We start from the raw sequence: 12,921 nt of genomic DNA on the forward strand, positions 1-12,921 counted from the left end.
GGTGTCACTTATCGCGCGACCTTTAATTTGATCCGCACCCTGGTTTTCCCCCCTCGGGCATTCAGGCGGTGCATGCTTATCTGTAAGCAAAGAAGAAAGAAATCAACGCATGCGTGGCATCACGTATCTCCGTCACTGGAACTGCTGCCCCCTTATCGTCCGAGGCCCCCTCGGCGACAGGAGATCTGCGCGTTGTCCTGGAGAGGACCGCCGCGAACCACTGGGGGGCGCCAGTGGCGCGGCCAATTAAGCGCTAACCAGGAAGCGCGCGAGACGCGACAGCCTGTGACGAGCAGGACGTAAGACCCCGCGATAGTGGAGGGAAGTTTCGAAACGCCGGGGGTGACATTTCTAAGGAGCGGGAGTAAGGATCGAGAGATAAAGAGCGATAACAGTAATACACGCAGTGGAGCCAGTGAAGCGAGATGGGGCGAGCAGTGAAAGTTAGCGGAGAGTGACGCGTTTCGGATTACGTCTGGTATAGCCGGCGTTTGCATTGCTTCCTCGTAAAGGACGCCGAGGGACGTCTCGCGTACCGCAGCTCTTGCAAGCCCAAGAGCAACGAAATTTCGCTGCGGTTAAGTTGGTTATGGATGAATAGTTAGTGCGTACTAAGAAAGCTGTCTTGCCAAAGCTGCACTGCCTTTAATTATCTCATTTTTGTTTTAACAGCCGTAAAGTAGCACCTACCAAGTAGCGCGTTGTTTCGGGTCACGCGCTACAGACATCTTGACGTCACGCGAGCCACGTCGAAATGGCGGTCGTTGGGAGGAGCTTAGAGGCAGCGACTTCAAATTGCAATTTTCTGTTAAAAATGTGCGCATAGCAGCTTTTCTTCTACTTCTGTGATAAGTGAATTACATGTAACAAACAGAATAGTTGGGCGACCATGTCATCGCCCCGAAAGCATTCTGCGGCCCACCGTAGATACGAAGTCGAGGGCGCGACACCTTCTCCGTTTTGTGACCATACTTGGGAAGCGGGATAAAACGGCAGGAGAGAGAAAAACACCTATGTTGAATTCCAGTGGTAGATCCAGATGAAGTTTTTCTGCTCTCTATGGAGCACTCCTATTTCAGTGGCACAATGAGAGCGTCAGTTGTTCGTTCCAATAGCAGATTGGGACCAGCCACCGATGGCGGATCGCTCTGCGGAGCAAAAATATTTGCTCCGCCGACATCGGCAGATTTGACCGGAAGTCCGCGTGACGTATTTCCTTCGCCCGCCTCTGCTTCCTGTCTCGTGCCTGAATCCTGTCGCTGGCAGCTATGGATGACATGGAAAACATGTACGCTACGTCGCGCCGTGCGTTTTTGTTCCTGCTCCTGGATAGCGACAGCTGCGGCTCAGCCACCCTAAGTTCTCAAGTCCAGCGACGATTATTCCGACAGGAAAGAAAAACGAACGCACCGAATGCCGGGATGATCCAGATGATGGTGATGAGGCCTACCCGATCCACCTCTAGTCAGTACCCTCTCGCTTGATTTGCCGAGAGCGATCTCGGTAGGAACGACGCGCTCCGTTTGTGATCCGGCCGAACGCTCGCTATCTGCCATTGGAATTCAACGTTAGTGAGGTTCACCGTGGTGAGGATGCACGTCACGTCTGTAGAAACAGTCACTGAGGTCAATGGTCTTCAGAAACTGTATAAATCCCGGCGTAGCTTTACTCGGAGTCCGCGAGACATGAGGCCACGCTCGAAAAACTTCTCGTCTCCGAGAGCGGCGACACGGAGAAAGCGTATAAATCGACGTTTGCCTTGCCCCGCGCGCCTTGTGTCCTCTCGTCGAGCAACAGCAGCACTTGGCGCGATTTCCTCCGGGTCGTTAAAGAATAACAAGCCGGCGCTGCTTTGCGATCGTATGTAGGCTGCTCTGGCCCCCGTGTAGCGGCAGTAGACCTTATCGGCGCCAGTTGAACCGGCTCCTGCGCGCCTCATTTATGTCCGCTGCCCCCGGATTACGCGTGTTCCTTAGCCTACGGCCATGTCCCCGGTTGCCTGCGATCATACTCTCCCATCTCTTCGCGATGTTAGGGTGTAGAGGGGCCCCTTGGCTTCCGAGCTATCGAACAGCGTCGTCCCGTACGACTTTTTCGGAACAACAGGTAGGCTGTCGAAGCTGATAGCTGTAGCACCGACGTGGGTGGGGGGATCCGGGTAGTGCAGTGAAGGCTACAGGCCGCGTCGTCCAACCAGGAGCGCGATAACCGGCCGCGTGCTTCGGCAATGTTCGTAAAACAAGATGTGGAGCTATGTATCTTCTGGTTCGTGTTGTTTTTGAAAGCGCGCAGGATCGTATACTGCAGGAAACACGGAACAATACCGGTAGAAACGACAGGCACACGAGGGACAAAGCGCGACTAGGAGCTGTTTTCTTTTTTTTTTTTTCATGCAACTCTTCCGTATGGGGCATGTGTTTCTATAGCCTCTTTCGCGGCACGACCGCTAAGATTGTGCGGTCAAAATATTTAAGCAGTCAGAAGCTCCTCCTACTCGACTCCCGCGAGGGGGGACGCGATAGAGTCGTGTATCAATATCTAAAGATGATACACTGGTCGATGGTGCACCAACGCACTTTTGCACCTGCTGAAACCATAGGCAAGTTTTCGAACATCGCTTCTTTGTTGTCTTTTATCGGTTCGGTACCATTTTTTTATTTTTTTACAAATTGCTCACGGAAAGGCCAGCGCACTGCGAGCTGCTAATTGGCCTGTGATCCTCACGCTATGGTGCAACAGGTAGAGAACTGGCTTAGCGGCGAGCAAATAGCTACCGCCTTTTCTTTCTTTCATTTTTCTTCTCCCCCCCCCCTTTCTTTCTTTGATTGACAAATGCGACCCGTACGTTTCGCTGTGTCGCACAGATTTAGTGAGACGGGGGCTCATAGACGCGGAGGGGCGGCGGCATGGCGTAAAAAAAAAAAGGCAGAGCCGATCGGCGATCGGGCGCGTCGAATTCTCGGTAGTGCCATTTTGGAGCGAGTTCTCGGAGAGGGGGGCGGGGGGGGGGGGTTGTGCGCAAGTTGCGCAGAAGGTGAATCGTAAAAAGCCTTTACGCCTCGTTTCTATAGTGTAAGTTACCACCGTACCAGCTATAGTGTAGTGCCGTTCTTTAGACCTATTGTGCATACGCAGACGGCTTGTTTCTTACTCCCTCCTTCATTTTATGTGACGTGTGAGAAAGACGCGCACTCCACATCGCTTATTGACTGCAGCGCGGGGACGTACTACGTAGCTGGGCGCGCGGTCGCGGTGCTGCTCCGTAACCCTTGCGGCACTAATGAGTGCCTGTTATAGACACGCAAGAACGGGGATTGGCTAAGACCGCCGCCTTTTCGTGCATTAATTTTTTTCGCTCCATGCCTCACACGTCGTTTAACCTATCCGATCGAGACGCTGACAATGGCTCACGTCGACCCGCGAGTATAACAGAACAGAACGGTGCTCGTGTGAAGCGATCCACCGTGCGATCCTGCACATTGTCTGCGAGTAGGTTAAACACAGTTCGCCGATCGCTTCGAGTCGTTCTTGTCTATTTGGGTAGTCGTGCACCGTCAGGTTCATTCGACTGCTAAGGCACGTCTTTTATTTCGTTCACTCCCTGCTCTTCTGTGCCTCTTCGGCTTCTGCGAATGTCTAGATCGAGCCCTTCCTATACCTCCGTGGTACCTTGTTAACGTTCAGTTATGTAAGCTCATCGAATAGACACACCTTGGGCAGGTCTGTTGGGCCCCAACAATGACCTCGAGTGAATGGCTTCTTGAGATAAATAGAGTTAGATTTTTTTTTTTTTTTTTGAGAGGCTGGAGGCGTGGAAGCGTATACACGAACGGTAAATATACGGGATGCACGGCGTGTTTAGGCGCTATTTTAAAACGTGTCTCGTACACGGGTGACCTCTACAGGTGGCGTTACGCTCGCGTATGGGGTGGTTGGGGTGCGCGCGCTGTGCTCTCGTTTCTGGCTTCGCTTCAGTCAAAGGCAAAGCTGAGGAAGTGGGCGCCGTGAAAAAGCAGCAGGGTTAACGTGCGGTGCGTGACTGGAAATGTACCGGCGATGTATGGCGGCAACGGTATTCTTAGCGCGCGCGCGTGCGTGCGTGTGCTCGCGAGGTCTTCGTCCACACCTTTCGCTCGACGCAAAGGTGGTCGGCAAAGCGAGTGTTGAAACTGCGTTGCAGCGTCTTACTACGCGGCCGCCGCATCTATATTTATAGCACGAAAAATTTTTTTTTCTTTGTCTCATTTGTCACGCTTATCCGCCTGTATAGCTACATCCACTGCAGTGCGGGAACATTCACTGACGCAACGAATCCTGCGGAAACCCGCAAGGTGGAATGGAAGTTCCTGAAAGAGAGCCACTCGGAACCAAGTACGGTTTCGACTCGTTGATTTTAAGACGTCTTCGCGCTGCCTGTTGCAAGCCTCCGGTATTGCGCAGCTGGTGGTAGAGTGACAGGTGGAAGAGTGAGGATGTTGTGCAATTATGGCCGTGCTGCATGTTGCAATACTCGCCGTAGACGGTTTTATAGACATCGGACAGCGGCCATATGTATATGAGCCTCGTTACAGAAGCCGGCGAGACAGAGACACCTTTGCGAAGACGGCGTCGAAGTGAACAACGATACAGGCTACGTCGCTGTTCAAACAAGGTTGGCGCCTATACAGAACGTTCGGAAACTCGATGGGTAGCCCTCCTGCGCGCAAGAAAACGGTAGTCGCGCTTTTTTATGCGCCTGATGAAAGCTACATTGTTGTGAACGCTACATTGCTGCGCGATATCGACGCAAGGTGGCGTCAAGTCGCAGAGACATCTTCCAAATGCGTTTCATTGCTTTGACTCGAAGCTGTCTTCTTAGCGGGCAACGCAAACTGTCTTCATCGTTTTGTCAGAATTGGAGCACACGTCAGAGCCTATCAACGATTCTGAATAGGCATGTGGGTCGATATCATGAGCGTGCTCTTTGAAGCAGGGTGGTAGCTGGCGCCACCACGCTCGTTCTCTCAACGGCGACATGCAGCGGGCGTCACTAATAAAATCCGAACTGCCCGGAACAGGGCAAACCCGATAGTTTTGGAACGTGCAGACGACAACTCGAGCGGCAGACGCTTTCGATGAACAGCAGACGCGTTCGCTTTCTGTGGATGTTCCCCTTGTTGCCCCCTTCGAGTGGCGTCACAGAGACGTAAGGAAGTGCGCTGCGTTTCTCTCTTGCGAAGCTTCGAAGAACGCCTGTCAGGCGGCATCTTTGGGATGCCTCGTCTAGGGTTTCCAGATAAAAGCCTTAGCCTCTTCCGCACGCAGATTGCGCTTCTTTCTCTTTCTAGCACTACGGGCACAGCGCTCGTCAAACACTTCCCTGGGCCTTCGCCTGCGCGTCGTACAATTTTTCTACGACCCCCGTCCCGTTCTCGTAAAATTCTGTGCAAATGTTTTTACGGACTGTATGTGTTCGGCAGCAGCACGCGAGCGCGCAACGCCCTCTCTGTACGCGCGAAAAACAAACGCCGGCCCCCTACTGTCTTATTTCCCTTTTGCCGTGTGTAATGACTCCTTAAGGAGGGGCCCGGCTTGTAGAAGGAGAGTTTTTGTGCAACCGCCCGTCTTTCGTTTTTCTAGCCAGCCAAGGGAGAGGAAGCGATTGAACGCTTCGCACGTTCTCTTTTATAACCTTGCCTCGTTAGCCATTTACGACCGCTAAGACCAATCGCTGTTCGGCGGCGTCTCAATCCCGAGCTCGTCCGTTGCATTTTTTTGTTGTTTACCTTAACCCTTAGCATTCCCCCTTCTCCCTCCTCATTTTCTTCCCCCCTTTGGGTCTTCTGCGCCTAACGACGCCGTAAACGAAAGTGGAAGGCCCCGTGTGCCTGCGAAGGGTTGGTGTGAAGGAGCCTGCGGAAGCAAGAGTTTGTTGGCGTTAGGGGGGGGGGGGGGGGGGATGGGCGATGCGGGGTGGAATGAGGCGCACTCTGGCGTAAAAATAGAGTACTTGAGGAGACGGCGGGTTTGGGCACGGCTCGCTTGAGGCGTTGGAACGCGTCTGGAACGTCACGCCGCTGCTGCCGCCGCCGCCAACGGACTGAGCAAGTCTATAGCTCCCGTCAGTTTACCTGCTATTCTTACATTTCTTTCTTTTTCTCTTCTTTTCTCGCTTGCGCGTCTGATTTTATTTTTCAATCTTGGGAGCCGAGGGGGCTTCTTCTCCATTTGCATGCGCAATTTATTAGCCCCGCAACACCGGCGACGCCTGACAGAGAAATGCCGTCTGGTAGCTGTGTCGTAAAGAGGCTCTGGAGTGTCGGAAAGTAGATTGCGGGTGAAGCGGAAGGAAGGGAGGGGGTGGGGATGGGGGGGGGCGCAGAGGGCAGACGTTCCAAAGACGTGGCGTCGCCCATGGATCTCTTTAGACTGGTTCCCTTTCTGTCGCTTTTCTGTCTTTTTTTTTTTCCATTAATGGATTCGGCTTGTCCAAAGTTCAGAATAGAACACTTGAATGCCTTACTGTCGTACCTGGAGTGTTTTATGCACTCAGAAAAAGCGACATCTGGCGACTTCTGCTGCTACGCGTACCCTCCGTTGCGGTCTTTGTCGGGTATCGCTCATTCTTTTTTTTTTCTTTTTTTTCGTTTCCAGTCTGCTTTCGGTCTCTTGTTGGCTTGCAGCTTGCAGAAGAGACGAGTGGCTTTTCGCACCTGCGCTGGCTGGCGCTGGCTCGTTTGCCGCCTGACGTTCCCGTCACCAGCCTAGCGAAGCCGAATGTGGCGCCGCCGCGCGTCGTGACACATAAGTTTTCGCAGGTTATGACAGACGGAAGCCCGTGCGCGGAATTGGTTTCACCCGCGTTCCAGCATTCTTGCGTCCTTTCTTTTCCTTCCTTTTTTTTTTTTTTTAAATCCCGCCTCCTGCGGTCTCCTTTCGCGTGTAGGGCGATCTGCTACGGTTGACGGGACAAGCCAGTTAGGTGCTCCGTAATGAATTCGGATCTAGCCAGGTAAAACACGAAGAAGGAACTGCGCCTCTCGCTGTGCGCTCAGCAGTATACGGTAACGCTGCCTTTAGTTGAGCAGGTGCATTTTCAAAGGATAATGCAATCCTGAGCGCCACGAAAGACGACGGACGACAAGACACGGAACGAGTACTTCAACTGGCGTTTGCTGATCACACTGTGCAATCTTTCTAGACTGAAGACGCCGCGCTATATGCGCAACCATGCATCGCCGCGGAGTGTCAGTCACAGATGTCACGATCACTTTCGATGCTTTCACGAGACAGCTAAAATCTCATAACGGCTGAGTGGCAACGAAGGACTACTTATGCCCTCGTCCCTCGTGCTTTGTAACCAAAACGCCTAACATATTTCCCTATGTGCGCCAACACACCATGCCCAGTTATAATCGGTGACTTTGAGCAAGTGCAGTGGTGACGCGAGCTTAGTGCCTTATAATGTATTCAGTCAACCAGAGAGTGTAGGCACTTGTGCTATAGTGTTCAGATAGGGCGGGTGGCTCTCTGAGCGCCGACAAGTACGTTCGGGCATTGCACAACGGCGTTCCCGAGCAGCTGACACCTGCGTTCCCACTACAGCAGCTCCTTATGGAACAGAGTCCTTATGGAACAGAGTCCTTATGGAACAAAGTCTCGCTGCACTTTGGTTGTTCAGTGTTCCTTTATCTGTCTCGACTGCTTGTCGTGCACCCACTGCTCGTTTTGTTAACGAAGCTCTACGAGTGCCTCGGTGAACGAACTCGCATACTGTTACGACATCCAACCGGTGCCAGCAGTGTTACGAACTTGTACCGCTGCACCACGATTACGGCTTTGTGGTCCCGTAGCGCTCGTCACCCGTTTCGTGACAGAGCGTTGGTAGCGAAGACTCCGAGCCTGGCGTCGATGAGAATAACAAAAGGGACTTTATACATTATATACAGGTTATCATACAGGACATGAACGGGTCGGCACTGGGGCCGAGTGCTCACAACAAACGCGACTGTTCTCGCACGACGACGTCCGGCGAAAACGCGTAACACATCTCACCCCAGTCGGGAGCGACACTGTCTCCCGGTGGGTCGGCGGATCCTCTTTCGAGGCGGCCTGTCGCGTCTTTTATAATCCCCGAGGAACCATTGTCACTCAAACGGCCCAATACAAAGTCAGCACACGACGGTCGTCCGAGGGGTCCAACCAGCGACCGCGCTGGCCACCCGGTTCAAAGTTCGCGCGCGCGGTGACCTCCAGGCAAAGGGAGGTGCGGCGCCGGGCTGTCTGGCACACGCGGACACGTCCAAACATGCGGCTCGCCGAGGCTTCTCCCGCAGGATCCCGCTGCCTGACGGCTCAGCATCTTGCCTTGTGAAGGGAGAATTAGGGCGCTCGCAGGATAGATTCTGCATCTTGCAGAATCGGAATCCGGGCTTGTGGTAATGGCACAACAATACGCGCACGCCAGGTGATTATGCACATGGCTTTGCTGCGGCTTCGCAAGCGCTCACTTGGCCTTACGTAACGCACAGTTTGGTTAGCCTTCGAAGTAAAAGCTTCCTTCTTTAACTACCTTCGGTAGTTAAAGAAGGAAGCGGCCTCGTTCTCCCGCCGTCGTGCCTCTCAAAGCCCACGTGTGGCTTCGGGGCGTTGAACAGTTGAGTTAATTTGACAATTGACCAAATTAACAATCAACCAAGCCTGCCTGAGCGTCTTAAGAAGCTGCCGTAAGCGGTGCGACAGCTTCTTGCGGTTTTTTACAGGCAGCCCGTGCCGGTCGCTTCTCTAAAGGTGCGCCTCCTAGTGATATTTTTCTAGTGTTGCAAGTCCGTTTTCAGAGACGCTAACGCTCTTTGCTTCTTCTCGAATTCATTTCGTCGCTAAATAATATTGTGGTTTTGTAGCGGTACACACTTAGTTGAACCTACAGATCGAACTGATACATTAACTGCTTAATTAATTATGGCACTGGAAATGGTGACTACCAAAGTGCTGCCAGGTTCTCCACGATGTTAACGTATTTCATGAAAGGATATGATGTGAGGTGAATGAATACAACTGAACTCTGTTCTCGTAAATTCTGTACTCGGGTGTCTCTTTCTTGTAGGACAAAGCGGGCGCAATAAAACAATGCATCGTAGAGTTATGATCACCGAAAATTATGCTAACGTTTAGTGAGGTCGTTTTGCCTCTGAAAACTACAAGATTACGACAGTACTGCGCACGGAACGCTTTGATAGTACACTCTTGTGTTTTTACTCATAGGAACATTTCACGTCATTGCTGGTTGTTTGAACATTTACTTTAAGGGAATGTCGGTTAAAACCGTCGTCGCTTTCAATATGGCTTTGGAGGCTGCATATGTGCTACAGCGAGCTGCATTTCCTGTCCCACGAAATTTTCTGTTTATAGGGGGATGTAGTCTGTCGGACTATTTTATGCGTTGCCATGCGAGAGCGTTTGTAACGGATGCGTTCATTTGTAGTATTCATTTCAGTCCTGCTGTCTGCTGTCGTAATTCGTTGTTAAACATGATTTTTGTTTGTTTTATTTTTGTGGGTGACAGCCAGCGGAGTAAAAAGAAAAAAAAGAAAAAGTGTTCGACTGATTGCGTTTTTGCACACCGCTCACTCTATTGTGCGCATAAAGATGCCGACAAGTGGCTGCTAACACGTTTTCTCGCTTTACCTTTAGTCATTAGACAGTTTAAAGCATTTTGCGGTTTCACCATAGAGCCGTTTACGGAACACCGGAGACGAAGACGCGTGAAACCCTATGCAGCGGCGCTTGTGCCGGCATCTTGAGGCGCTGAATTTAGCCAGGGCGCGTTTTGCGAATCAAGTAGTTTCATTCCTAATTTTTTTTTGTCTTTCTTCATTGACCCGCGCGCAGCTGTGCGCTATCGCTAAGACCGGCCCGGCCACTCGGCGGGATAGACGACAAGAAATCAATGGAATCGTGCGAAGAGAATCCTTCCGCAATACGGCCCCACAGCACACCGGTGTTCACCGGTGTGGGTCAGGCCCACACCGAGGCCTGCACCGGTGTTCACTGGTGTGGGCCTCGCAGTCAGATCGTGCTTTTGGCACGGAAAAAAAACAACAACCAAAGATTCAATTTGCACTAAGCGGCGCAAGTTTACGTGTGTGTGAAGTGATTTTTTTAAAAAGAGAAATGGAAGAGATAAGTGCAGTGCCGTAACCGTCTCTCACAGGAGGACACCTCAGCAGCACTGCACGGGGAAAGGGGTATGGGGAGAAAAAGATGGAGATAGTGACCGGAAGTAAAAAGGAGAGAGAGACCGGAACAGCAAAAAAGAAAAGACAATGTAGCTAAGCGTTTGCGGGGCCTACAGCCGCGCTCTGAGGTGCTCTGAAAATGCACGCTTGGTGATGGAACTTTGAGCATTGGGGAAGAGGCAAGTTTACGTGCGACGCCATGTGCCGTCACCGTACGTGCGTGTCCGCGCGTGCTGTCGCCGGTCACGTGTGAACTTCCGCCCGGGCGTCGTCAATTTGTCGCGCCGCTGTCGTTTTGTCACCGCGCGGCGGACACTTCAAAAGCGTCGCGTTGCACGTGCGCCGGCGGTGACAAACTTTGATCGAGTCGGCGGCATCGGCCGCGACGGCGCAGGTGCGCTGCCGCCGGTCAGGGGTCTGCTCGCATAAAACCGCGCGGCCGTCGCCCGCGGAGACTCGCGAACACACACACACGTGCGTGTACGCACTCGTTTGCCGACTGCGGCCATCAAAAAGCGGCGCGTTTTCATCTCTTTCTTTCTCTCTCCTTTTTATTTTCGCCGCGGCTAAATTGATATTCCCCGTCGGTCGTCGGCAGGCACGATACGTGACGCGCATTGTTTTCCAGCGCGAGGGTCGCCGGACGACCGCATCCGTTCGGCCGGCTTTTGCAGTTCCGTGCAGCACTGCGATACCCTACACGCTGCCGCTTCATCGCTGGAGAATTAAAGCAGAATGTCTGTACTTGTACGACGTGTGTGTGTGTGTGTGTGTGTGTGTGTGTGTGTGTGTGTGTGTGTGTGTGTGTGTGTGTGTGTGTGTGTGTGTGTTTGTGCGTGCGTGCGTGCGTGCGTGTTTATACAATACACTGTTTCTAAATTGCCCCAGTGGCAGATAGCGTGATCGGAGGAGGAAAAAACATCATTCAAGTCCTGTGCAAGGTGTAACCACCTGCCTGGTTAATACCATGTTGAATAGTTCCATGTTAATAGGGCTAGGAGGTTCGACCTCCTAGCCCTATCAGGGGCGTACTGGACAGCCAGGACTTGACGGATGCGATGGTGGGATTTAATCATTCCTGAAAACCGATTCCGGGACATGCCAGGGCCGAGCGACCCACACTCCCAGAGCATGTGTTCAGGCGTGCATATTGCCTTTTTGCATCGTACTATCCTACAACAATCACTTAAGTCACTTCAGTCTAAACCGGATATCATCGAACTTCAGGAGACAGGATATGCATCTGTCACACTCACTGGATACAGGGTCATGAGATATCAAACGTGCGGTAGGTTCCTATACATGCTTGTATATAAGCAGCTTACACGCATCCCGCATGACTTAGGCATCGTGGACAAAAACCTAGAGTACCTCATGGTTGAGGTTGTAGGACCAATTTCACACAAAAATCAAAGGGACAATACCTAATTCGTACTCGACATCTACAGCAATCCGAAACACCAGAAACAACACTTCAAGAGAATATTCGAAAAAGCTACTAATCAAACTGGAACTAAACCTCTGATTATATTAGGGAACGAATGCCAAGGGCAGGACTCTGTAGAACCACGCGGATGAGCTAGACCAGGGCAGGTATTCTGTAGGAGTACACGTAATGGACTATGGGCTCTCCATTTCGGTCGCTCGTTTCCTCCTCGCTCGTACAGCTGCATCCAATCAGCAGCGGCCGAAATGGACAGTCGACTAGGTGGACTCTTGCAGAATACGCCCCCCCCCCCCCCCCTCTGGTCTTAATCACGTAGAATACACATCCTGCAAGGGTTGGCAATTCTGTTTACAGAGACACAGCGCCTGACCTTACGTTCATTAAGAGCACAGAGTATGCTTCATGGACTAACACAAAAATGAATTTTGCAGCGATCATTACGTAATAATTTTAGGGCTAGATTGGGACCTTTCTTGTGAGTTAGGAACCCAAAGCGGAAAAGAAACCACCAAACTGAACCTCAGAGACTGGTGTGAGAGCATGAGAAGGGACATCAAAATAGTTTTCAAAAGGATTGTTACAGACACTAATGTGGAGGCAGTGGACTCCAAACTTGCTGACTTAATAGAGGCGAAGGAAGCCATAACCCGAAGGTGGCGGGCCCAAACGCTAAATCGTAGGCTGATAAAAAGAATCACACAACTTAAACAAACAAATCGAACAACACTCAGCCCATCGAAACAGTCACCAAGCAACTAATTGACAAATACTTACCAGTTAGAAAAGAGCAGGACCAACCACTTGCATCAGAATACAGGGGAGCTCCTCAGCCTCAGCTCGACCAGCCCTTCACCACATCTGAAATATGGAGAGTGTTGAGTGAATTAAATCGAAAGTCAGCCCCTGATCCTCATAGAGTAACAAACAGATGACCCAGCAATCTCGATTAGCCTTCAGTTGAATCACTAACATACTTCATCAATGAAGCATGGAGCTCAGGCGAAGTGCTAGGACAATGGAAAACCTCACAAGTTATACTAATACCGAAACCGGGTAAACCCCCGAGCTTGGAGAACGTACGACCATTATCGCTTACATCATGCGTGGGAAAGATCGCTAAAGAGGCTAAAATACTACTTACTACGATCGTGGGAAAGAGGCTAAAATACTACTTAGAGGGCAACACGGGGAAGGCGGAAGGTGGAAATTCAAGACGATGAGCAAAACAAGAACAAGGTGAAAGCAGGAGCCAACGTT

The 12,921-nt window shown here is 51.5% G+C and overlaps 2 protein-coding genes across 4 annotated transcripts in view; one reads left to right on the top strand and one right to left on the bottom strand.

The window, feature by feature from the left end:
* LOC135901913 (peroxynitrite isomerase THAP4-like) overlaps nucleotides 1-12,921 on the bottom strand; it is a 141,284-nt gene that overhangs the window by 34,752 nt on the left and 93,611 nt on the right. Inside the window, exon 2 of one of the 2 annotated variants that reach the window (XR_010564305.2) lies at nucleotides 12,439-12,522. The exons of the other annotated variant lie outside the window; for it this stretch is intronic. The gene's annotated coding sequence lies outside the window, so the exon portion shown is untranslated. The remainder of the gene's footprint in view (nucleotides 1-12,438; nucleotides 12,523-12,921) is intronic. 2 annotated transcript variants of the gene reach the window in all.
* LOC135901912 (uncharacterized) overlaps nucleotides 1-12,921 on the top strand; it is a 253,509-nt gene that overhangs the window by 18,628 nt on the left and 221,960 nt on the right. The window lies entirely within an intron of this gene.

Source organism: Dermacentor albipictus, chromosome 9 (genome assembly GCF_038994185.2).
Source record: "Dermacentor albipictus isolate Rhodes 1998 colony chromosome 9, USDA_Dalb.pri_finalv2, whole genome shotgun sequence".
Taxonomy (NCBI): domain Eukaryota; kingdom Metazoa; phylum Arthropoda; class Arachnida; order Ixodida; family Ixodidae; genus Dermacentor; species Dermacentor albipictus.